Source organism: Ursus maritimus, unplaced genomic scaffold (assembly GCF_017311325.1).
Source record: "Ursus maritimus isolate PB19 unplaced genomic scaffold, ASM1731132v1 scaffold_14, whole genome shotgun sequence".
Lineage (NCBI taxonomy): Eukaryota > Metazoa > Chordata > Mammalia > Carnivora > Ursidae > Ursus > Ursus maritimus.
The window spans coordinates 12519269-12546514 of NW_024423786.1; the positions used below are offsets into that span (position 1 = coordinate 12519269).

General features: G+C 46.6%; 1 pseudogene; it reads right to left on the reverse strand.

Moving 5' to 3' along the window:
• Positions 1–4339: 4339 nt before the first annotated feature.
• Positions 4340–27246, reverse strand: LOC103669653 (annotated as a pseudogene).

A 27246-nucleotide genomic window follows, 5' to 3' on the forward strand; every position in this document is an offset into this window, starting at 1 on the left:
TTCTGAACTGTCCTAAGTTGCAACCACTCCAGAAGGAAGCATGACCTAGGGGAGAAGCATGGCAAGACAAGGCTGTTTTCCTCGGTTAACGCAGTCCCCAATGTGGGCTGATGACAGAAGGCTGTCTTCCAGCCCCATTCCCCACTCTGGAGGGAAGAATCCTTCTTTCCTGAAGGAAGCTCTGAGTTGTGCATCACAGAGCCCACCACGCTTGTGGACCCGCTCAACAAGGAACATGATGGTGTTTAGGAGGACAACAGTGGCCGGGAAGTCAGAAGGACTGAGTTCTAGGGCTGGCTTTCCATAAATCGATCACACACACAAACTTGTGTAGTTGCTGACCCGGATCCACTCTGCTTGTCTCCCCGCTTTATCCCCTAGCCTTTCTCTGTCACCAACCCACTTTCAGTGCAGGTCCCCATTCTCTCCTCGCAGCCCTCTGAGCTCTGGGCTACTTTGGGCCCTTTGCACTGTTGATAGGAAATATCTTGTCTGTGTGCTACACTGAGATATATGCTCCATGAGTGGAGGGACTTTGTGTTGTTCATCTTTGTGTCCTCGGAGCCTGGAACACAGTAGGCACAAAAATATTTGCTGAAAAAATCAGTAACTGAGGGGATGCCTCGGTGGCTCAGTGGGTTAAGTGTCCAAATCCTGATGTCGGCTCAGGTCATTCTCAGGGTCGGGGGATGGAGTGGAGATTCTTTGCCCCCTCCTGCCCCCCTCAAATAAGTAAAATCTTGGAAAAAAAATCAATAAGTGAGGCCCAGGCAGAGCGGGGGTATGGGTTTGCCGAGGCCGCCGTAACAAAGCAGCACCGACCACGTGGCTTAAACTGCAGAAGTGTGTCCTCTCAGCTCTGCTGGCTGGAAGTCTGAGATCAAAGTGTCAGGAGGGTTAGCTTCTTCCGAGGCCTGTCTCTCTCCTGGGTTTGCAAATTGCTGTCTCCTCCCTCTGTCTTCACATGGTCTTTCCTCTGTGTCTGTGTGTGTCCAGATTTCCTCATCTTAGGACACCAGGGGCGCCTGAGTGGCTCAGTCGGTTAAGCATCTGCCTTCGGCTCGGATCACAATCTCAGGGTCCTGGGATCGAGTCCCAGAGGGGTGTCTGACACAACCCATAACAGTGGGGGACACAAAAAGGCCATGATATGGGTTTTCTCTCTGAGAAGCACAGCTATATCCCACTGAAGAAGGGGTGAGCTTTGAGTCCTTATGACACACCAGGCACTGTGCTGGTCCTTCGTGGGCATTACCTTATTTCTCCCCACAACCATCTGCTAAGTGGGTAGGACTCTCTCCATTCTCCTGACAAGAAGACAGGGCCTCCGAGATCTGAAGTACTTGCCCAAGGTCACACAGTGGGCAAATGGCGAAGCTGGAACTTGAACCTAGACCCGCTGACCCTGTGCCTACGCAGTCAGCCATTTCTAGAGAATACCTGTGGCTTGTCCTCACAGCCTCCTAACCCCATGATTTGATTTGCTAACATCCTGCATCCACAGAGCTATAATCAGCTTAATTACACTGTGTTTTGTGATGGTCTTGCTAAGTCACCTGTAGCCCTCTCCAAGGAGAAGGGAATCATCTGGGGAAAAAAACCAGAAGCCCAGATGTTGCCCGCTTTCGGGGGAGAGAGGCATGAACAAACAGCTTTTTTGCTCCCAGCCTTGTCAAGGCTAATGCTTTGGTCCCCTCCCTAAGACTTAAACCAAAATCAGAACTTACTTCATTCTCTGTTTCATTAGCTTGGAACAGGCCCAAGATAAGGTTAAAAATCAAAGAGTCTGTGAAAACTGCAACCAATTACCCTGAAGAATATGCTCGGCCTGAACAGACTTACTCAACGTTGCTTAGTGGGTGGCTTCACAGGACGGAGGCCAAGATTTCTCATCTGCTTGGCTTTGCCTTTGATTATTCATTGACTGGGACGGCTTTCTTACCATAAGCTGATACAGTCTCCCGTCTCAGAAAAGGGGGGAAAAATACAAAACACCACATTTACTGATTCATGTCAAACAGAATGTTTTTAAAGAGAGACAGACCTGTGGTACTAATGAATATTCCCTGTTTTTCCTTTTGAATTCACAGCAGGAGATTAATGAAAAATTTAGTGAAGGGTAGAGAGGTGCTGGTGGAATGTTCTGATTCCATCGAGTGTTTATCCAAACACACATTATAATTGCCTGTTATAAGCCATGCACTGTGCTAGATATTGTCCCAGATTATCTCCTTTTGCTTGCATAAAACCTCACAGGGAGGTGTTGTCATCCCCATTGTACAGATGAGGAAACTGAGTCTTTAAAATTGCATTGTCCAATATGGTAGTCACTAGCCACAGATGGTTATTGAAACTTACATTTAAAGTAATTAAAGTTTCTTTTTTAAAGATTTAATTATTTATTTGAGAGAGAGAGAGTGGGGTTGGGGGGGCAGAGGGAGAGGGAGGGACAGAATCTCAAGCAGACTCTCCCACCCAGCATGGAGCCCGACGTGGGGCTCGATGGCACAACCCTGAGATCATGACCTGGGCCGAAACCAAGAGGCAGACGCCTAACCAACTGAGTCACCCAAGCGCCCCATAAAGTAATTAAAGTTTTAAAAGTCACTTCTGTATTTACAACAGCCACATTTCAAGTGCTCGACAGGTATATGCGGCTAGTGGCTATCCCACTGCACAGCACAGATCCAGAACACTTTCAACACCACAGAACATTTTACTGGACACACCCCCCTAGGATTTAGAGGCCAAGAGACCTGCCATTTGCTTAATCAAAGGCAAGATTCAAATCCGGCTCTCTCTACTCCAAGTCCAGTTTCTTTCCACTATTGCAACACACCCGCAGCATCTATTATCTTCCCAGAAGGGAGGCCATTAGCTCCCCAGGGGCAGCAACATTGACCTTCATTTCTTTGGTAATCCCTTGAACTTTGGTAAAAACTTTTTTCGGCCTCGAAGTGTGTGTTGGAAAATGCAAAGAAATGGCCAGCAGGTGGTGTGCGTGTCCCATGTCTCATAACTTGAACCATCTCAAGGCCCTGCTAAAAGAGGTGCTTGCAAAAGCCAAAACCTTGTTTGTTTTGACAAAGGGCTTGTATAGATATTTCCCCAAAAACAGATATACAAATGGCCAATAAGCCATATGAAACGATGTTCAATGTCATTAGTCTTTGGGGAAATTGCAAATCAAAATCACAGTGAGGTACCACTTCATACTCATTAGGATGACCATAGAAAGAAAGAGAAAAAGAGGAAAAAAAACAACAAGCAGAAAAAAAAATAAGCATTGGTAAGGAAGTGAAGAAATTGGAATCCTTGTGCCCCGTTTGAGGAAATGTAAAATAGTACAGCCACTGTGGAAAGTTCCTCAAAAAATTAAACAAGAATTGCCCATAAGATCCAGATTCCACGTGTAGGGATATATGCAAAGGAATTGAAAGCAGGGACTTGGAGAGATAATTGTACACCAATGCTCATAGCAGTATTTCTCACAATAGCCAAAAAGTAGAAACAACCCAAATATGAATCAGTGAATGAATGGATAAATAAAATGTGATATATTCATACAATGAAATATTATTTGGGGGCACCTGGGTGGCTCAGTCGGTTGAGCATCCAACTTGATTTTGGCTCAGGTCGTGATCTCAGGGTTGCGAGACGGAGCCCCATGTAGGGCTCTGTGCTAAGAGGGGAGTCTGCTTGAGATTCTCTCTCTCTCTCTCTCCCTCTGTCCCACCTGTGTGTGGGTATGGGTGTGTGTGTGTGCATGCATGTACTCTCTCTCTCTCTCTCAAAAAAAAAAATCATTTGGCCTTTAAAAGGAATAAGGGATACTTGCTACAATATGGGTAAGTCTTGAAAACATGCTAAGTGAAATAAACTAGATACAATAGGATTCATATTATATGATTCCATTTATATGAGGTACTTAGAGTAGTCGAATTCATAGAAAGTAGAATATCAGTTATCAGGGGCTGTGGGGAAGGGACAGTGAAGAGTTAATGTTTAACGGGTACAAGAGTTTCAGTTTGGAAAGACGAAAAATGCTTGTAGACAAATAGCAGCATGTGAGTGTACTTAATACCACTGAGTTGTACACCTGGAAATGGTCAAAATGGTAAATTTTATATTACATGTATCTACCCATAATAAAATTTTTAAAAAAATAAAACAAGGATGGGACACCTGGGTGGCTTAGTCAGTTAAACATCTGCCTTTGGCTCAGGTCATGATCCCAGGGTCCTGGGATGGAGCCCTGCACTGGGCTCCCAGCTCAGTGGGGAGTTTGCTTCTCCCTCTCCCCTTGCTCCTCCCCCCACTTTTAAGCTCTTTCTCTCTCAAATAAATAAAATCTTAAAAAAAAAAAAAAAGAATTATTCTGTCTACCCCCTCCCATGATTAACAGGCATGAAATTTAGTCCTGCTCTCCACCCAGGCCTACCTGATTGTCAGGTCCACAGTAACAGGGGTCCTCATCATAAATCAGAGATATTTTCCTCTCCATCCCCCTTGCCAAGATCCAGTCCAATAGTCACGTGTCCCAGGGTATTGTGACAAAGGATCTCCCACCCTGGTAATCATTGTTGCTGTGAGATGTGGTCCAGGACAGGGAGGGGTTGGGAGGGCCAGGGAGGCTCCGGCTAGTGTCCTACTTTCAATCACAGAAACAGAGGCTGTTTCTCAGAAAGCTGCTCTTGCCCCTGTTCCTTATCCGAGCTCTTGAAAGCTTCCACAGAGTGAAGCACTGCAGAGGATTTTGATCGTGGTGGTTCTTGGCTCGTAGGAACCAGTGGTCCCCCAGCCCATCCTGGCATCCACAGACCCCAGACAAGACCACAGGAAGCAAGGAAGCTTCCTCTCCAGCATTACCATGGTGGCCAGACCGGGGCCTTCCAGAGCTCGTCCCACTCATGGCCACCTGCCCATGTGTGTCATCCTTCATGGCGATAAACAGGTTGGGCATAAGCAGTGTGGTGATGGTGGCAAAGACAGTAGATGGTGCCACACGGGAAGGGCAAGTTCACATCATAGTTGGCAGGCCCATCAGTGATGGTGAGGAAAAGCTGAAAGGGGTTGAACAGTGCCATGGGGTAGTGGTGGAGTTGTCCCTGATTGGCTGGGTCCTCTTTCTGGAAAATGACATAGAATGCTGAGGCAAATCCCAGAATAACAAGGCATCAGCTGGCAGAAATGCTTCAGGTCTCAGAAAATCATCTTCTAGGAGTGCCCGACTGGTTCAGTTGGTAGAACATGCAACTCTTGACCTCTGGGTTATGAGTTCGAGCCCCATGTTGGATGTAGAGATTAATTTAAAAAATAAAATAAAAAATAAAATAAAACCAAAAATCTTCTGGATCATGATGGTGAAAGGACAGAGCATCTGGAATCCTCCAGCAAGGTAAGTAACACCGCACCAGCCCAGCTCCAGGGCGACGGACGTGGGCACCCTCTCCCCATTCAACGTTGGAAAGCCACATCCTCGTGTTCCCCAGCACCATGCAGGCATAGGTGATGATAACGACATGGAACGGCCCCCAGGGGACAGTCTGTCCCAAATAGCAAGAGGCACCAACGCCGAAGTTGCCTGGGATCTCTAGAAGCAGGATGACCACACTTCCAAGGATGGGGACCAACTCCCTCACCAGCCAGACCTTATCCTGGTGAGTCACGTGGGCCTCCTTGGTGGTTTCTGCTGGAAAATGGTATTATCGCAGGAATCTGTGCAGTTGCCAGTACGGAACTTGAGGGGACGGTGGACGTAGCCGATCATACAGAGGGGGTACTAGGCACCCAGAACACAGAAGTACCACTGCCCACATGTCTTCCACTTGAAGCTCACTAGCTGCTTCCCCGGGGTCTGTTCCAGGATCTGGTGAGCCTCCTGCTTCTTGGGGGAGACCATGAGCTCTGGAAAGGACACGTCCTCTCCCCAGCAGTTGATCTCTGTGAGGTCATAGAGAGCGGAGGTCAGTGGCCCACAATTCCACTGGATGTGCTTCGGCTTCTGCGCCAGGTGCTGGGACATCACAGTGCTGCCCTCCACTCCAGCCAGCTTGAAGGGGGTGAGACCCTGGTGACCGGGCGTGCGTGAGGTCCCGGGACTGCAGGTGGTCGGCGCGCCCATCGGAGGACAGCGGTATGGTGCACATCCGGCAGGCAAAGGTTTGTTGGACTGGAGGATGAGGATGGGCAAGGTGGTGCTTCCCGGGGAGTCCTGGCCCAGACTCTGGCTCCATGCCCCATGGGCAGCCTCACGATCTCCTCACTGCCCTCGCAGGCAGCCAAGGACGATGGGGGCTCTCCAAAGTAGATGAGGTTGCAGGGGCTGTGGTGGAAAGCTGTGCCTGTGGCTTCTGTAGAGATGCTGGCCCTGGGGGCAAGCAGGGCTCCCATCGAGTTCACGTTCTGGTTCACGACGGCTGTGTGCCGAGCAGTCCGACCTACAGACGGCTCACCCGGGTCAGGCTCCTTGACCAGCACCATGGCTGCCTCGAGACCGTCCCAGAGGACTGCCACATGCAATGCCATCTCCCCCAGGGCTCCTCCTGTGTACAGTTGCAGGTTCATGCCAGTAGAAGTTTCTTCAGGAAACAGGTCATTTTCCTTGGCTGCCTGAAGCCATGGAGACTCTTGACGCCTCTTCGGTTGCAGCATCCGAGCCTTGTCCAGACGCCGGCCCCAGTCCTGCTCTCTGAGCAGCCAGGAGACAGGAGTCTCTGGAGGTGGATCCAGGGCGCCTCTGCCTTAGTGGGCGGAGCCCCTGGGTCTTCTCCTTCCAGGCACTGGCGGGTTGTGGAGAAGTGGTCACAGTCGCCCGTCTAGGACTTAGCAACAGCCGAGGAGGAGGCAGGGTCTGTCTGGGGTTGGCACTGAGAGTGAGTGTGCCTTCCATGAGGCTTGTGTGTGCAGCTTGCAGTCTGCGGCTGTGGCGTGTGTGTGTGTGTGTGTGTGTGTGCACGCACACGCGTGTGTGACCATACACTTATTCTGCTGCAAGACGTAGCCTATAGATACCATTGGAATGGTGCACTTTTCCTCTTTTCCCCCTCCCTACTTCTCTTTACATTCTTTTTCTTATCACTTAGACACTTGGCAACAAACTGGATGTTAACAAACTGGAAAACAGCCACCTTCCAATGTCAACTCCCTTGGCTTTAAACATATCTGGATGTGGATAACTCTGAAACGTACCTCTCCAGGCAGACCCACCCTGAACCTCTGTATTCATCTGTCGACTTGATGCCACACTCGAGCATCAGACAGGCATTTCAAAATGAATTTGACTGAAAAGAAATTCTCATTTCCTGACCCTGCTGCCTCCCAAACTTGTTCTTCGCCTCCTTCCTTATTTCTATAAATAGCACCATCACCCACACAGTTATTCAGGCCCAAACCCTAGGCGTTGCTTCTTTACTGATCCCTTTCTCACACGCACGCATGCACACACACACGCACACCACATCACTCTGTCAGCAAATCGTGGTGGTTCTACCTCAGAAAGAGATCGCGATTCCATTTACTTCTCTCCATCTCCCTGGCACTTCCGTCATCCAAGCTGTCGTCCTCTTCTGCCTGGTCTCTGTGCTTTGACCTTTGTCCTTCTCTAAAATCAAATCAGAACAAGTCACTCCCTTTATTTATTTATTTTTATAAAGGAAATTCTTAGAACTTCTTCTTTTTTTTTTTTAGATTTTATTTATTTATTTGTCAGAGAGAGAGAGCTCACAAGCAGGGGGAGAGGCAGGCAGACAGAGAAGGAAAGCTCCTCCCGGAGCAAGGAGCCTGATGCGGGACTCCATCCCAGGACCCTGGGATCATGACCTGAGCTGAAGGCAGCCACTTAACTGACTGAGCCCACCCAGGTGTCCCAAGTCACTCCCTTTAGAATAAAACTCAAACTCCTAGAGTTCTTGTAGGCCTACAAGACCCTATAAGATCTGGCCCCTGCTTGCCTGTCTGATCTCACCTTCTAGGACTCTCCTGGCTGGTCACTCACCTGTCATTCCTCATGGGGCTTCTCAAGCACCCCAAGCCCATTCCTACCTCATGGCCTTTGCATGATCTCTGGTCTTGATTCAGGGGTTATCAGCACGGAGAGGCCTTCTCTGATGACTCTATCTCAAGTGGCCTTTTCCTTCCGGTCTCTAAGCCATCACACTATTTCTACTCCTCAGAACATGCAGCCCAATTGTAAATGACACGGATGCTGTTTCCTTACTTGTTTCCTGGTTTGGTGTTGGTCTCCCACACTACACCATAAGCTCTTCTTCCCTACTGGAATTTTTTTTTTTAAAGATTTTATTTATTTATTCGACAGAGACAGCCAACAAGAGAGGGAACACAAGCAGGCGGAGTGGGAGAGGAAGAAGCAGGCTCCCAGCAGAGGAGCCTGATGTGGGGCTTGATCCCATAATGCCGGGATCACGCCCTGCGCCGAAGGCAGACGCTTAACCGCTGTGCCACCCAGGCGCCCCTTCCCTACTGGAATTTGAACTCAAATCTAATTCCAAAGTTCCAGTTCCAAAAGAGAAGGAAAAATACATCCATAAGAACTCAAATACATGAAAGCATATTTTCCATTAAAATTGCCCTCTTGTCTTCCTATCTTCAAAACCCCTTTGGCATCCTTGCTCTGAATTTCCTTCAGAACAAAGCTATTCAAACACTTGATCATGACATGGTTCAAAATGGGCTGTGATACAGGAAATGGAAAAGACCACATTTTAGAATAGTACTGATAAAATCCCATTTCTTCAAATTAAAGGCTTATGTAAAAATATCTCTCACTCTGCATGAACATAGCCCCCTTACACACACATACACCTTCCACGGATATATTTTAAGTCTGGAAGGAGATTCACTAAATTGTTAGTAGTGTTGGCTGCGAGGAGAAGAGAACTTTCAAAACCCGCCATTACTCCTAATAGTTACTTCTGGGAGGTGGGATGTCCGAGGGCAGGGAGAGGGAGCAGCAGGGCTAATTTTCAACTGGAATGCACCCATGTGGGCTCACGCACTGGTCACAGCCAGCGTTCTCTCATACTGGACTGCGCTCATGCCACACCATCTTTTACATGTTTTCGCTGACGCCCAGAGAAGGTTTTACTTCATTATACTACACACTTCTATATCATTTAAATTCAGTACAATACACAAACAGTGATTCAATTCTTTTACCCCAGGCTTACATTGCATACTTGACAAAATCTGGTTCAACCCAGTACTGAGCATCTACTGTGTACTAAGTCCTGCCTAGGGGCAGAGAGAGATGGGACATCATTCCTGCCCCCAAACCTCATGGTCTGCAACCGAGGATATCATCACCCAGCTTGATCACTGCCCTTGGTTTCAACAATTTGCTCTGAAAAACTGTTGGCTCTTCTCAAAAAACAGAATCTTTTTCAACAAGCAAAACCATAGAAAATTCTCTTTGTGGCGGGGGGGGGGGGGGGGGGAGGGGAATAAATGCCTGCTTGCCTCTGAAGATAGTTCCAACAGAATACCAAAAGTCTTCGGAGAAAAAATAGCCAATAAAATAAGTCCTTGGTTGCCAAAAAGGCTTGGATAGGACTATCTTTTATCTGGTGTATAAATTCTGCACCACACAAAAAAAATCAGTCATTCTCATTTCCTTAAAACTGGAGTTTTTAGTTCTATCACAACTCCTTTTTCTTAAAACAAATATTTTTGTTGCCTTAACTATACTGAACTGAAATTCAGAGAGAGTATAATACCTATAAAACATTTCTAAAAATCAGTACATTGCTCTGAACGTCTTGTAAGGAAGAAATAAAAGATATGATTTATAGTACAATATGCATTTCAATACGAAAGTGCTCAGATGATTAAAGAAGACAGTGAGAAGTCAAATACATGCCCCTGCTTTTAACGAATACGTCTGGGTTTCAGAAGTGTGAGACAATGCTCAACAGAAAGTTGTTGACCATTTTGTTTTATATGTGCTATTTCCAAAAAAAGGGCTAAAAAGGCATACGTAAAATTTCTGCAAATGAAAACAGCTATAAGTAAAGGCTGATGCAATTGTGCGGCACTAATGATTCAGATCCCAAGCACGGTACTGCCATTGATGACGTCATTTTCCAAAATGGCAGACAACTCTTAGTAAAGTGATAGAGGCTTGCTTTCATTTATGCAGTAGTACCATTCCTGGGAAGCTTGATGGCTATTAAAACCATACTGGTATTTGTGTTTATGTGAGAGAAAAAGAGTGAGGATCTATGGTAAGGTGATGAAAAATAAGTTCTCACCTATAGTAAATGTATTTTAGGACTTTTTTAGAAGAGTTTATTATTCATTTGAAAGAGAGAGAGAGAGCACAAGTGGAGGGAGGGGCAGAGGGAAAGGGAGAGGGAGAAGCAGACTCCCAACTGAGCAGGGAGCCTGAAGCAAGGCTCCTCTCTGTCCTAGGACGCTGGGATCATGACTTGAGTCAAAGGCCAGTGCTTCACAGACTGAGTCACCCAGGCGCCCCACGGTGGGACATTTCAAATCTTCAGGGGATACAACACAACTCTTGCCCCACAGGCCTGCCTCACAGGGGTCCCCCAAACCAGTAGGACATGAGATTTCCACCTCCACCTCCACACCCCTGCAATCCTTATGAAAACCAAAAGTGCCCTCTTAAGAAAACATCCCCTAAGGACGGTACTGTCCCTTTTGAGAAGAACTTCCTTAAAGTCACAGCTCCTTAGGAGAACTTCAGGTCTCTCAGACATTTTGGGGGGTTACTGCAATGCCCAGTCTGTACTCTACCACCCAGCTGGGAATCCAAGGGGTAGCAGCAGAAGAAATGACATTAGCTCCAGAAAAGAACAATCCTGCCCCTCTGAGTGATAGGCTTAACCTCAGGCAGTTGGTGAAACTCCAGCTCCAAAGAGCACACAGTACTGGGGAAATACATAGTGACAGCAGGAAACTAGGCCAACAGATGACACGGACAGAGAGGCCCTGTAAGACACAATAGGGCATGCGAGAACAGGAAGGTGAGCTGTAGCCACAGGAAAACACAGGGGTGTGCGTCAGGATTCCACCCGCAAGACAAGGCCTCAGTTGTTGAAGAATCACAGTGTAAGGACACTTCCAGAAATTCAGAGGGAGAGAGAGAGAAAGAGGGAGAAAGGAGGGAGAGAGGGAGATGAGTAGAGAGGATAGAGGGTATTGGTTAAGAATTTGGGCTTTAGGGGGCGCCTGGGTGGCGCAGTCGTTAAGCGTCTGCCTTCAGCTCAGGGCGTGATCCCTGCGTTATGGGATCGAGCCCCACATCAGGCTCCTCTGCTATGAGCCTGCTTCTTCCTCTCCCACTCCCTCTGCTTGTGTTCCCTCTCTCGCTGGCTGTCTCTATCTCTGTTAAATAAATACATAAAATCTTTTAAAAAATTAAGTAAAAAAAAAAAGAATTTGGGCTTTAGGATTACACAGGTTCAAATCCCAGCCCCTCCAGTGATAAGTGTGACTTCGGGCCGGTTGTATTATTTCCCTTTGATTCAGTTTCTTCATCTATAAAATGGGCACTAATGATAGTCGCTATTACGTGGAGTTGTTCTGGGCGTGAGATGAGATCATAGGTAATATGCTTAGCATGGTACCCGAGGGGCCTGTGAGCTGGTCCAGCGCGGGACTGTAGTTCTGTTCCCCTTTCTCTGGAGTACTTGATGCTAAGCAGGTACAGATCAACCTGACCTGATGAACTGACCGGGAAGGTCTTGGAAAAGGTACCATTCTCGCTATCAAGGATGATACAGAGAAAAGGAAGATGCTGGAGCCGGGGTAGGAAGTGGGGACTTGGTTTCTACACTGGCACACAAGATCGCAGGCAGTGCCGTTCACAAGAGAAAACCAGGTCAGCCTAGTAGCTGAACCAAGGCTCCTGAAACCTCTGAGCGAGGAAGGCAATGGTCTCAGTGCCCAGGGGCCATTGAGGTCCTAGGAGAAAGTCGCGCCAGCCCACCATGGCAGGAAGAGAACTGGGGGCCGGACAGCCAGTGGGCACCATGGCGCACTGGGAGGAGGCCTCGGCCAGACCCAGGGGAGGACTCTGCTGGTTTGCAGACCTGTGGCCCCACAACAGGAAGGGCGGGCCTGCCTTCTCCCCCCTAGGAACTGGACAAGGCAAAACTAAACGGGAGCCATATAAAGTAAAAGGAAAGTAGGCCAGCCCTGGCTCCTTCCCCCTTACCAGCTCCATATCACGTCACTCTTCCCTTTGTGTTCTGAGCTCCAGCCACACTGGCCATTTCCTTGTTTCTCGAAAATGCGAAGCTCCCCCACCCACATCCCCACCACCCACTCTTCGCCTGGCTAATTGCTGCTCACCCTTCAGGTCTCGGTTCAAACATCACTTCCTCAGAAAGGCTGTCCCTGAACTCCCAGGCTAGGTGCGGGGCTCTCCCACTTAGTCTCATCCTTGTCAGTTCTCACCTTTTGCCTCTTCACATCTCACGCAGTTGCAATCAGTGTTGGTGAAGGATTCTGCTTGGTGTCTGTCTCTCCTGCTGGACTGGACACTCCGGAGGGCAGACGCTACCTGGAGTCCATTACCCCGTATCCTCTGCTAGGCAGCCCAGTGCCTGGGACATGGTGAGCCCTCTGGAGATGTCGGTGGAAAAGAAGTTGGATGGGAAGAGGGAAGGAGCCCCAAAATTCAGAGTGGGGTTACTGGGTTTGTCCTCAAAGATAACCAGATCCATAGACTAACTCCACTCTTAGGAAAACCAGGCCACCAACATTCCTGATTGAATATTCATTTTGCAGCAACTTCTCACCCTATTTCAAGGCCTAGCTCACGGTGAAGATTTATGTCACCCTCTCCTCTCAGACGCAAATGACCGTGGTGGCAAATACCTTGATTTATTTCCCTCTCCTCCCTGCTGTCCAGCAAGATGCCATGAGTGATGTCAGGTGCACCATCCCTTTGATCTTGCTGGTGAAAAAATATATTTGGTACAAAATCCAGGCAGAAATGAAAGCTGAAAAATAGATTTCTCTCCACCTCCTTAAATCCTCCACTTTCCCGCCACCACCACACAAACAAACCCCTGCCAAGCTAAAACCCGCCAAGCAAGACACCTGAGCACCATTTTCTGGCTCATGGGCAAGACATCAGTTTATTTCCAGAGATAGTTTTCGGTGTTTGTTTTTCCTCCTGCATCATCCCTGTTGGGAAGCTCAGATCCTTGTAGGGGCTCACGGGGTTCAGGCAGAGAATACGTAGCCCTGGAAGTCCAGCTCTTGTTGAAGGCACAGCAATGGCACTTCCCCAGCATTTGGCTTCTGATAGCTAATTATCCCCTCTGGTCCCTGAACTCCCCGTTCTGAGCCGGCAACTGTGCTAGCGTGCGCTTTGCCTACATAATCTTATCTAATCCTCCCAACAGCTCTATGGGAACAGATATTTTTCTTTTTTTTTTTTTTTAAGATTTTATTTTTTATTATTTATTCGACAGAGATAGAGACAGCCAGCGAGAGAGGGAACACAAGCAGGGGGAGTGGGAGAGGAAGAAGCAGGCTCATAGCAGAGGAGACTGATGTGCGGCTGGATCCCATAACGCTGGGATCACGCCCTGAGCCAAAGGCAGACGCTTAACCGCTGTGCCACCCAGGCGCCCCTGGAACAGATATTTTTCTTGTCTCCATTTCACAGATGAGGACAACTGAAGCAAGTTGAAGTAACTTCCCAGACCCACGTGACCAGCAAGAGGTGATAGTAGGTGTCAACTCAGGTCTCTTTGCCCTGGCAGCCTGATCTCTTAAGTGCCACACTTTATTGCAAGAATAATTGCTACTTATAAATGCTACTTACGGGGGCGCCTGGGTGGCATAGCGGTTAAGGGTCTGCCTTCGGCTCAGGGCGTGATGCCGGTGTTATGGGATCGAGCCCCACATCAGGCTCCTCTGCTATGAGCCTGCTTCTTCCTCTCCCACTCCCCCTGCTTGTGTTCCCTCTCTCGCTGGCTGTGTCTATCTCTGTCAAATAAATAAATAAAATCTTAAAAAAAAATAAAAAAAATAAATGCTATTTATGGAATACTTTGACAGATTAGTTTGTTAATGGACTAGCAGTAGCAACAATAGCAATGAGAATAATTGTAGCTCCGTGTTCAATGAATGTTACCTGCTGTTGTTATTGTTGTCGTTATATTTTTAGCCCTGATTTAAAAATATCACCTTAAAGGGAGGGAGAGGCCATCTCTCTGAAGACTCTTCTCTCTTTGGCCTCTGCCCGAGCTCTGGTCACAGAGGCAGGTGTGTGTGTGACCAGGCCATCTGTCAGTTGAGGTGGCCACGACCCAGTTGCTCAGTTCCCCCTCGGTCAAGGGTGTACCATCACATGGGCCCCAGAAGCACCCAAGCAGGATTTGAGATGCACCCATAAAGGTGACAAACCCCAGCTTCTATTACCAGTTCCTAGAACTAGGCTGTTTCCCCACGTACAGTCCTGTTATGATTCATACGGAGTGAGAGCTGAATGACAAGTTCAAGTCTTTCTTTTTTTAAATATGCTGACCTGAAGAGACCTGGGGAATGCGGATGGGGCATGTTTAATAGCAGAAGACTCCTTTAGAAAACCTGGAGTGACTTCAAAGAGAGAAAAAATTTATATCTATCTATCTATCTATCTATCTATCATCTATCTCAAAACCAGCTTGTAATGGCAAACATAATCCTTTCTTTCATGATTTTCTAACTATGACAATTCTCTATTATAAAGAAGCTGGTCATCCAGGCGGTAGCTCAGCAGCTCATGTACGAGGGGAGGCAATTCGTGCATGGGGGGGGGGGACTCTGGGGTGGGGGCCATTCAGACCTCGGTTCAAATTCTGGCTCTCCTACTTATTAGCTGAAAAACTTGAGGCAAGCTTTTTGTGATTTCTCTGAGCTGATGTAAGATAGTCATGTCCATATCCACCTGGTAGACTTCTTATGGGGGTTAAAAAAAAACCTCAAGTACTTCAAGCGAACAGAGGAAGTAGGGTATAGCGGTGAAGGCCATTAAGTCTGCAACCAGACCTGAAATAAAATCCCAGTTCAACCCCATCCTGAGACTTTGGATGGGTGGCTTGGCTTCCTTGAGCTTCATCCATGGGAAAGCCACCTACTTCCAAGGGTTGTGTAAGAATTGTGTGTGATGGTATCAGCAATGTCCTTAACTCAGTGCTGGCACTTGAGGAGGGTCTCCAAAAAGGTAGTGCCACCTATTAGATATGGGCAGGACCAGACCCTGGGCTTCTCTATGATCTGGCCAGCGGTCTGAAGTGAATTCCCCAGGCAGGAGTCGGGCAGCAACTGAGAACAGGCTATGAGGTCTAACGTGGAAGAAAGAATCGCATGTCAGTGGACCCTTCTCTGCTCTACCCGGAGCTCTCCTAAGACCTGCTTGCCCCATATTTCCACCCCACCAACTGGATTCTTAAGTTTGGGCTCTTCGGACATTTATCAGTATGGCTATCAACAAAGGCTGAGGGAAGGGCTGAATTTTAAATTGATGCCAATATTTCTTATGGAGATGAGGCTAATAGAAAATCTGGTGGCGTGAGAGTCGTACGACATTTTGCCTCAACCCGACGATAATGGAGAGTTGCTTCAAAGACAGCTTGGCCACACTCCTTTTCTAGGTAAATTTAGTCCTAGATATAGTTGCAGATCAGCACACCTGCTCTTTTTTCCTTGCCACAAAATGGGCACTCTTCCTAGTTAAAAAGGGATCTTTGGTTGACGTCAGTAAGGAATTCAGTGAGTAGCCAATTGGATCATGGAAATCCTAATTGTAGCAGGGCTGACAGTTGATGAACTTCTTCTGCCTTCCCCAAAGGACTTTTAAAAACACTTATTGTGACATTCCACTCTGTAACTGAACTTGCTGGATAAACAGGTGGGCCAAGTGTAGTCAGTAGGACTTTGGAGTCTGATGTATACCTAATGCCACATTTCTTATCTGCGAAACAGGACAAGAAAACCTGCCTCGTACGTTTCATGGGAAGATTCAGAATGGTTCTCCCCCTGCACCTCCTCACGCTCAGCTCTCCCTTCCTGGAGCCGGGGGCAGCCCACACTGTTAGTTTTCTACTCAGCTGTGATTCTGTACTCCTTGTATCTCAGAAACAAGAGCCCAGTTTTGTTCACTCTCCTTTAAGTGGCCATGTTCTTTGTTTGGGGTACAGGAGGACTGGCCCCCTAGGCAGTCTTAGGGAAGGAGTCTTGTTTCATTTAAGCCAGTCCTGGCAGTCCTCAAATTCCCCAGCAAGCGGGTAGTTTAGACTAGAGCACACGATATAGTTCTGGTCAATGAAATGGGGGAAAATCTGTTTAGGGGCGCCTGGGTGGCACAGTGGTTAAGTGTCTGCCTTCGGCTCAGGGCGTGATCCCGGCGTTATGGGATCGAGCCCCACATCAGGCTCCTCTGCTATGAGCCTGCTTCTTCCTCTCCTACTCCCCCTGCTTGTGTTCCCTCTCTCGCTGGCTGTCTCCATCTCTGTCGAATAAATAAAAAGATAAAATCTTTAAAAAAAAAAAAAAAGAAAATCTGCTTAGGAGCCTCCGGGAAGTTTTTTGTTGCCTTAAAAAAGGGATACGAGACAGGTATGAGTCCCTTTCTATCTCTGAGCATTGTCGTCTGTATGCAATAACTGAAAGAAGGCAGACATCTTTATTTTTTGTAAAGGTTTTATTTATCTATTTGTCAGAGTGAGAGAGAAAGAGAGAGTGCGCCCACAAGCAAGGGAGCAGTGGCAGGCAGGGGGAGAAGCAGGCTCCCGACCTAGCAAGGAGTCTGATGCAGAATTCGATCCCAGGACCCTGAGGTCATGACCCACGCGGAAGGCAGATGCTTAACCGACTGAGCCACCCAGGCGCCCCAAAGGCAGCCATCTTTAGACCATGAGGAGAGCCATCCTACAAGGTTAAGTCAACAAACTGAGAACGGCAGGGCAGAATATAAGAGGAACATGGGTGTTGGATGCTATGTCTGGCCGGTGAATGAATTAAGCTAGCAACTCCCTGATATTTGGGATCCTTGTTAAATAAAATAATAAATCTCTTTGTTTGAGCTACTTGTGGACAGTTATTGGTAATCAAAGGTGTCCTCCATGGTGGTTGTCAGGGCTGTTTACAGTTATTTGCATTCTCGCTTTCGAGGCACATGATAGGATTGCACTTCCTACCTCCTTTGACATAAGGTATTCGTATTTGGCTTGCTTTGGTCAATGAAATGCGAGGGGAAGTGCTGTGTATCATTTCCAGGCAAAGGTTTGTACGTGCCAGTATGGTTTTCCACACTCTCCTGCCCGCTTGGGCCATCAATGAAATATAGATGGAACCTCCACCAATTTGGGTTCCCCAGTGACTACGCTGAGCAGAGGCTCCTGCAGCGAAGATTATACCATAGCATGAGCAAGAAATAGACTTGATTGTGTTAAACAATGGGAGTTGGGGGGTATTTGTTGCTGTAGCCCAATCCAGGCTTTCCTAACTGATATAAACTGATACATCCAAATGAAAGAATAGAGACTCTGACAGAGAAGGTGATAGAAGGTATAGAGATTTACCAACAAAAGGTTAGCCTTCATGCTGTGAGAAGTCCGATTATTTCTAAATAATTCATTCTAAGACCAGACTATTGTACAGAATTCTTATCCCCTGCCCACACTGCCTTTAAGAATCATGCCTCATCCCTCAGTGGAACTAGACAGAGAAGCCACACTAGGAATTAAATGAAACAAAGGGCTAGACCCTGGATGGAAGCATGGGAGCCATGACCTGAATGGACGCAGGAAGCCTGGAAGATGGAGACAAGAAAAGGAAACTTTCAGGGGCGCCTAGGTGGCTCAGTCATTAAGCGTCTGCCTTCGGCTCAGGGCGTGATCCCAGAGTTCTGGGATCAAGCCCCGCATCAGGCTGCTCTGCTGGGAGCCTGCTTCTTCCTCTCCCACTCCCCCTGCTTGTGTTCCCTCTCTCGCTGGCTACCTCTCTGTCAAATAAATAAATAAAATCTTAAAAAAAAAGAAAAGGAAAGGAAACTTTCAGAGAGGTCCCGTTGGGCTCCTAGAGTGTTGAGATGCAAGGCCTACTTAAGTGGCTGGACATGGATGAACTAGAGTAGAGAGCCTGCTCCTAATTCCTCTGTCCTCACTTAGAATTAAAATGCTATAGTCTGGGTGACTCAGTCAGTTATGTCTGCCTTCAGCTCAGGTCATGATCCCAGGCTGCTGGGATTGGGTCCCTCATAAGGCTCCCTGCTGCTCCCTCTGCCCCTCCTGCCTGCTGGTGCTCTCTCTCTCACTTGCTGTCTCTGTCAAATAAATAAATAAATAAATAAATAAATAAATAAATAAATCTTAAAAAAAAAAAAAAAAGAATTAGCCACCCAAACCCAAAGCAGACAACTCTTCTAGTTATGATGTATAAAGTTTGGCCAAGATTAAGTCCCTTCACTTATAAATGACATATCAGGTTGCTAGGGCCGCCATAAAAAATGTGACAGTCTGGGTGCCTTAAACAACGCAATTTTGTTTTCTCAGAGTCCTGAAGGGTGGAAGTTCAAGTTCAATGTGCCAGCAGGGTTGGCTTCTTGGGAGACCTCTCTTCCTGGATTGTAGTTGGCCACCTTCTGTCTGTGGGTGACACAGTCTCCCCTCTATGTTTGTCTATCTGTGTCCTAATATCCTCTTCTTATAAGACCATCAGTCATGTTGGATGATGGCCCACCCACACAACCTCATTTTACCTTAATCACCTCTTTCAAGGCTCTGTCTCCACACACAGTCACATTCTGAGTTACTAGGGGTTGGGACTTCGCCATAGGAATTCGGGGGCTGGGGGTGGGTGGACACAAGTCAGCCCATAAGAGATGGTAACATCTTTCCTTTCCACAGTAACAGTAATAATGCAAAGATTATATGCAAGGTGCCTGGCACTTGGTCATTTCAGTAAAAGGTAATTTTTAGTACTGTTGGGTTGTTCGATCCGCTGCAAGCTCATAAAGTCCCTGAGGCCAGGCACTATGTTCTTGTGCTCCTTTGTGACCTATGAAGTCCAATGTATCATACACATGGCACTCAAAAAATACAGTGCAGTGGTTAAGAGAACGGGCTTTAAAAAATTTGTTTATTTATTAGAGAGAGAGAGAGCATGAGTTGGGGTGAGGGGCAGGGGGAGAAGCAGGCTCTCCACTGAGCAGGGAGCCCGATCCCGGCACTCCAGGATCATGACCTGAGCCAAAGGGAGACGCTTAACTGACCGAGCCACCCAGGTGCCCCTAGCACATGGGCTGTAGAGCCGAATCAAGCTCAGATTCTAACTTTGTCGTTTAGTGGCTGGGTTACCTGGCAAGGCACCGAAATCGTCTATGACGGTGTCCTCGGTGGAGTAGGCTCACTGTGCCTGTCTGCATTAGTTTCCTCTGGCTGCTGCAACCGGTTACGACAAGCTTAGTGGCGTAAACAACACAAATTCATTACCTTTCAGTTGTAGAGGTCGGAAGTCCAAAATTAGTCTCTCAGGGATAAAATCAAGGTGTCTGCAGGGCTGTGTTCCTTCTGGGGGCTCTAAGGGAGAATCTGTTTTCTTACTTGGAGAGGCCACCGGCATTCCTTGGCTCATGACACCTTTCCATCTTTAACTCCAGCAACTGCATCACCCCGGCCTCTGCTCTTGGCATGGCATCTCCTTCTCTGACTCCCTGCCTCCCTCTGTCACGTACAAGGACCCTTGTGACGACAGTAGGATTACCCAGGATTAACTGCCATTTCAGTGCCAGCTGATTAGTAACCTTAATTTCATCTGCAACCTTCACACCTCTTTGCCATATAACAACATATCACAGGTTCTAAGGAGTAGGACGTGGACAAAATTGTGGGGGTCATTCTTTCCCCACTGTGTTGCTCCTCAGAATTGTTATGAAGGCCAAATGAAATAATACATGTAAAGTGTTTAGGGCCCTGGTTGGCACAGTGAGTAATCAATAAATGATGTTCTCTGCTTTTTAAGACCTCATTTGGTGAAATTACTCATTGAAGGTCATTACCATTTAGGAAAACATGGGCTGGTACAAATGAGTTACTTTGAAATTTAGGCAGAATTTGTTTTGGTATAGTGATGTCTGGGATCACAGCATCTTTGAGAAAAAAAAAAAAGAAAAGAAAAAAGAAAAGGCTATAAATCATCAAAGCCAACTCTCTAATTTTACCAAAGAGCTTACTGAGGCCTGAAGATGTCTCTAAGTGGCAGAACAAGGACTAAAAGCTAGATTTTGAGTATGACACAAACGTTTAATGTGCAATCAGGAGGCAATATTTTAATAGTTATTTTTACTACTTTTCTCTTCATGATCCAGAAACACTAGAATCTGGATGGCAGTCTAGATCTGTCAGTAAAATCATAATTTCTTGCATTTATATGGCATTGCTCTCCTAGTGAAGTAAAAAAAACCTTACACAGAACCTTCCCCTAGAAATAAGGCCCCGGTTGTTCATGGATAGTGACTATTTGTTTTTTGGCATGATGGGCGGTATTTCCTTTGGATTCCATTCTCCAATCCCCTTCCATGGTAAACACTCAGTCCATTGTCTCCAACCTCTTCTCAAGGATGGCCACATGACCCAGGCTTGACCAGTCAGAGGCTTCCCTGGGATTTTTGTAAGAGCCATTAGAAAAGATGGCTTTCAGAGCCCAACCCTGGGGTCACAAGCAGTTGTCTCATTTATTACCTAAAAAAAAGAGAAGCATAGGGGCACCTGGGTGGCTCAGTCAGTTAAGCATCCGACTCTTGATTTCAGCTCGGGTCATGATCTCAGGGTCCTGGGATGGGGCCCTGCGTCGGGCTCCCCACTCAGTGGGGAGTCTGCTTGTCCCTCTCCCTCTGCCCCTCCTCCCACTCATGCTCTCTTTCTCTCAAATAAATAAAATCTTAAAAAAAAAAAAAAAGACAGGAGCATAATGAGATCATCTGGGCCCCTCAAAAAGCCAAAAGCCTAGAGACACTTATTCATAAGAGCCAAAATAAATCTTTTTCTTTTTTTTTATTTAAACCAATTTCATCTGAATATCTGGAACTTGTATTTAAAAGAGTCCTCACTTCTTAATTTTTTTTAAGAAAAAAAGAGAGTGGGAAGCAGAGGGGTAGGGGGAGAGGAAGAGAGAGAGAATCTTAAACAGGCTCCATGCCCAGCACAGAGCCTGACGGGCAGAGCTCCATCTCACAACCCTGAGATCATAACCTGAGCCGAAATCAAGAGTAGGATGCTTAACTAATTGAACTGCCCGGGTGCCCCTTTAAATTTCTAATTGAAGTATAGTTGACATGTAATATTATATCAGTTTCAGGTATACAACATAGTGATTTGACAATTAAATATATTACAAAATGCTCACTACAAGAAGTGTATTCCCCATCTGTCACCAGACAAATTATCACATTATTATTGACTATCTTACCTATACTGTACTTATTTATTTTGTAACTGGAAGTTTGTATTTCTTAATACCCTTCACCTATTTTACCTAACCCTCACCCCCTCCCTCACTAATACATCTGTTATCAATATAAAGCCTTATTTTAAAATTTAATCTTTAATGGAAAATGACTTAAAAATTGGAAAGTTTCAGTTCTTAGCAAGTGATTTATGAAATAATACCAAAGGAATTTAGAGAGCCATTTATTTTTAAAACTTTAAGTGTGGTAATCCTTGGCAAATTAAAGAACTACGTTTTGTTGTGACTAAAGCCTCCTAAATGATAAAAGCTGGGAATATGAGTGTGCATTCAGTTATTCTAAAGATATTTACTGTGCACTTACTGTATGCCAGTACTTCTAGGACCAGCGAGGCAATCAAGGTTCATTCTCCTTCTTTTTACATGAGTAATTTATGTTCACTGTAGTAAGTTAGAAAATACAGACACAGGGGCGCCTGGGTAGCGCAGTCGTTGAGCGTCTGCCTTTGGCTCGGGGCGTGATCCCGGCGTTCCGGGATCGAGTCCCACATCAGGCTCCTCCGCTGGGAGCCTGCTTCTTCCTCTCCCACTCCCCCTGCTTGTGTTCCCTCTCTTGCTGGCTGTATCTCTGTCACATAAATAAATAAAATCTTTAAAAAAAAAAAAAGAAAATACAGACACAAAGGTAGTAAACTAAAATTACGTATAATTCAATCAGCCAAAGAGTTACTATTACTATTTTGGTGTATACTGACCCAGACTTTTTTCTCCGTACAGATAATAACAATTATTATTGATTACGCATCTCAACCATGCTAAGCATTAGGCTCAGAGCTTTCTGTGGATCATTATTTCCTTTATCCTCATGTTAATTGAATGGAGAGTGACTTTCATTCCTGATTTTATAGTTTGAGAAACTGAGACACGGCAAAATTAAGGAACTTGTCCTGGATCACACAGCTAGTACGTGGTGGTGTTTTGTTAAATAAAATAGTCTTTTATCATTTGAATACAAAAAATAGGGTCAAAGTCTTCTGTATCTTGCTTTCTTTGCTCAAAAACATATCTCAAAGATATTGCCATGTAATAAACCTATTATTTCATTTTTAAACACTGCAGTGTATTCTAAAACAGGTGAACTTCAAGGCACTCAAACCAAACGTTAATGTGGACTTTAGGCTGGTTCTCCTTTTTCCGCCACTGTGGTGCCCATAGTCCAGGATAGGCCTGCTGGTTTCCGTAAGCGTCATTTACACAGCACTTCGCAATCTGCCACTCACCGTCCCTACACCAAGAGCTCTATCTTCTAGCCACCCTGATCCTTTGGCCCTTCCCTGATAAGGCATGACCTTTCACATGGCTACATCTTTAAACAAAGTGCTTCTTCTATTCTTCTGCTAGGGATTCCCAACCTTCAGATGTCACCTGTCCCATTTCCTGATTCCCGGCCTGGTGCTTTATCACCCAAGCGAGCCTCTTGGTTCACCTGCAAGATAAATAAAGAAAGGGCACGCCACTACCGTGTGTAATGTATTATACTCTCATCATTCTCGGATGTGTTCCTAGAGTGCAAGGCATTTCTTCCTCGTCTCGGAAACCTTGATGCCTACCAGTGTGCCTGGCACACAGGTCAGCAATTGCCTGCTGAATTAAAGGAAACTGAATTAGGATGGAATTAGAGGGCATTACGCTAAGCAAAATAAGTCAATCAGAGAAAAACAACTATCATGATCTCACTCATAGGTGGAATTTAAGAAACAAAACAGAGGATCGTAAGGGAAGAGAGGGAAAACAAAATGAAATCAGAGAAGGAGACAAACCATAAGAGACTCTTACTCATAGGAAACAAACTGAGGGTTGCTGGAGGGCGGAGGGGTAACTGAGTGATGGGCATTAAGGAGGGCCGTGATGTAACGAGCACTGGGTATTATATAAGACTGCTGAATCACTGACTGCTACCTCTGAAACCAATACATATTACGTTAATTAACTGAATTTACATTTAAAAATAGGGAAATGAATTATGGACAATAGCAGCCACAGCAGTGGTGATAGCTGTTTTCTATCCAGCATTTACTCTGCTCTAGGCACTATGGCTAATTGCCTTACGTGGGTTATTTTAGTTAACACACATCTATATAAAGCAGTATTCTTATTGTCTCCTTTCCTGGATGAGAAAACTGAATCTTTGAGAGGTCAATGAACTTCTCCAAGATCACCCAACTAATAAATAAAAGAACTAGGATTTGAGTACAGTCCAAGCGCAAAACCCATGCCCTTAATCATCATACACGAAGCTTCCTGCAACACTATGACCTGTATCTGTTCTTTGAACAAATATTGACTGAGCACCTGCCATAAGCTGGCCCTGGACATAGAGCAAGACATACATACAGTCCTTGTCTTCCAGAAACTGACAATCTAATGAATCAACTCAAATGTGAGAGCATCAGAATCACCTAGAGTGCATGTTGAAAGTGCAAATTCCCTAGCTCTGACGATTCTGATGCAAGGTACCTGGGGTAGAGCCCAGGAATCTGTATTTATACAAGGTCCCGGGCAGCACTGACATTCAGCCAGTAGGCACGGGCATGGCCCAACTGAATGTTAAAATATGGACGTTATTTCCAAACCAGTTGGTAAACATACATGGCTCCCAGATGCCCTGCATGTGGGTGACCAACTGTCCTGGGTTTGCCTGGGAATGTTCCAGTTTCAGCAATGAAAGTCTGACATCTGGGGGAAAGCAGAACAGTTGTTTACCACATCTGAGTGTCCCCTGCCACTCCAGTTCACACTGATCTTTCCCAGATCTGCCATGGTTCAGAGATTACTGGGTTAAAACCCTGCATAGGATGGGCCTCTCTGATCATAAGAGCTGTCAGTTCTGATGAGAGGAGGTCCTTGCCTTTTCTGTTGTTAAATAATTTGAATATCACCTCTGGCCCAAGTGCTTCTGATGCAAGAGGCCTGCAGACCACTCTATGAGAACTATTAGTCCAATTGCCTGATGCCAGAGTAGGCATTGAGAAGATTTTTTTTTTTTAATGTAATGCTGGAAACATTTATACGATGCTGAGTAGGCCAGGAACCCTAAGAACACAACACAAATTAGGTCATTTAGTCCTCACTACAATACTAAAGAGAGACTGTTACTATCCCCATTTTACAGATGCAGTCACTGACTGAGGCAGAACAGGATTTGAATACAGCTTGGCTCCAGAGTCTGTCCAGCAAGCAAGCCAAGACACACGCTCCCATATGGCAGATCCAAGTTCTTGGTTACAGCCAAAGCCTCAGAAGGTTCCATCCCTCAGTGACACAGCTGGAGCCACTGTCTTGTTCTGAGCCCCCAGGGTCTAGACATGAGCCAGGGAGACACCGTGCAAAGGCTCGGGGCCCGAAGGCAGCCCTGAATTCTTCCTTCTGATAATTGCTGCTGGAGGAGCTGTTTTCAGTCCTCACAGAGGCTCTCCTCACATGGCAGCAAACTCTGAGTATCAACCATATTTAGGAGCGAGGGATTGAAGCATATGTCAGAGCCAGAGAGAGGAACCAAGTGACAGCCTTCTTCTGGGAAGGAGTGTGAGTTTTTTACAGGCAGGGCTGCTTTTTTCAGTGAACTTCTCCTCTTCGTTTTGGAGTCCACCTGTTACCAGACCAGATGGCCCCCCGCTAGCCTTTTCTTTTACAGGCTTCAAATAAAAATGCAACACCCTCAGGGATTTAACCAAATTCCACCCACTGACACTAGCTCCCGCTTTACCCAGGTGCTCTTCAAGTCATAAAATTTGACACCTACACAAGATGACATTCACGATTGGGAAGAGGAGGCCCAAGTGGGTGCTCAGACGTTCATTGAGCCTCTCAATAAGTACTTAGTGGGCTCTCCCCGGGCACCAAGCCTCAGGCTGGGTTTGTGGATACGGAGGAGCGAGGCGGCAACGGCCTCTGCCCCTCACGGAGTTCGCAGTCCAGTGCCCACCGAAATAGGGCTGTTCATTTTCATCGAGAGAGGTGTTCTGAAGGAAAAGGAAGTGTGACTTGAGGGTCTTTGCCGGAGGAGTGGGACCTATTGGCAATCTGGGAGGCCTTCACCTAAAGGTGATCCATGAGAGTGCGACCGGGAGGAAAAAAGCGGGTGCCGGCTCAGAATGAGGGGAGGGAGCAGATATTCCGAACACAAGGCTCTGTGTTTGCCAAAAAGCCTGAAAGCTGTGAAAGGGCGCAGGGAGCTACAGAGGATGGCCGGCGTGCTGCAACTTGCCGGCCTTCCTGAGCCACATGGCCCTTCTCCGGAGGGCACAGCAGCATTCCAAAGGGCACAGTGACCCGGTGAGATCTGCATTTTTAAAAACTCTTTTGACCTACGGCTAATCAGTAGCAGAGGCGGAGCTGGGCCTTGAATTCAAGTGTCTGGTCTCCCTGTCCCGTATTCTGTCTCAACAGCCCAGCTGGGGAGCCCTGGTCTCAGCACGTGTGTTTGAGGAGCCTCGTCCCACGTATGTCCAAACCCTTAGCGAACGTCTGCGTCTTCTGCACTGTCAGAGGGACGGAGAGCTCGAAATGCAGGCCCACATGGATGGCCTGAGCGAAACCCCAGCTGCCTTCTAAGCTGTGTGGTCTTAGGAAAGTTAATTGACTCTTTGGGCCTCGGTTTCTCTTCTGTAAAATGAAACTAAAAATCCACTTCAGATCCCCATTATGACCATTTAAAGTGATAATGTATCATGTGTCTGACCTAAAATCAGTACTCAATAAGTAGGAACTCTTCTAATTGGAACTCCCTTCTCTGAGGAGGAGTTAACAATTTTTCCCAAAGTTTTCTGTACATGTTCTTTGACGGTCTTCCAAGATGAAAGGCACCACTATGTTTTGTTTTCTCAGAGAGCCTTCTTTAGTCTTCTTAAGGCTCATCCTTCCCTGGCCATGGGAACTAACCCAGGCCTGGCCAATAGTAGCGCTCCAACCCCCCTAAGGGCTGGGTTATTGATTCACAGAGGACTAATGATAATCATGGCCTGGGATCCATATACAGATGCTGTGAGCACAACGTTGTCCCTTTCTCACAGTTGAGGATGCTGGCAGCTGTTAACCAGAGGCCAACACCCAGGGAGAAATTAAAAAAGCAGATCCGAGAGGCAGATGAACAGAGACGGAGTTTGGGCCGCATGGAGTTGCTGGGTCTAGCCCCTGAAGTCATGGTTGTCGCAGCTTTTCTTTTTTTTTTTAATCAATTCTGTGAACTACCTCAACAGCCCTGCAAGTTTCTCAAGTCACTAAATCCCCATCTTGCTTTAGCAAAGTTGAGAGGAGTTTTGACACTTGCAACCAAAAGAGTTCTGACAAATCGTCTATTTGCCAGGGTCACAGGCAATTCTGAATCATCGACTTAGATGTGTTCAAAGAGACCTCAAAAGGTCATCCAGGACAGCAGCTTCAAAACAAAATAACCCTGGTTTTCAGTAGCAAATCTTCTTTTCAATCTTCAGGAACCCAAATATATAACACAGTTGAAAGAGGAAGTACTCGTGTAGCTGCAAGAATGTAGGGGACCCTCAGCCCTGCCTTCCATCTCCTGATTCTGTCCACCTCCCCTGCATCCAGCTGAAAACAATCATCTGGTCCAACTTCCTACGTCAGGAATCACCTTGACCGCATCTTTGACACCTGGTCCTCAAGCCTCCCACTGAACACGTCCACAGCAGCAGCTGAGGAAGCCCCGAGGCGGTCCACTTCCTTTTGCAGACTTCTCTGATAGCAGCATGGTTCCTCATCGGCCTCCTGGTAACATTCACCCAT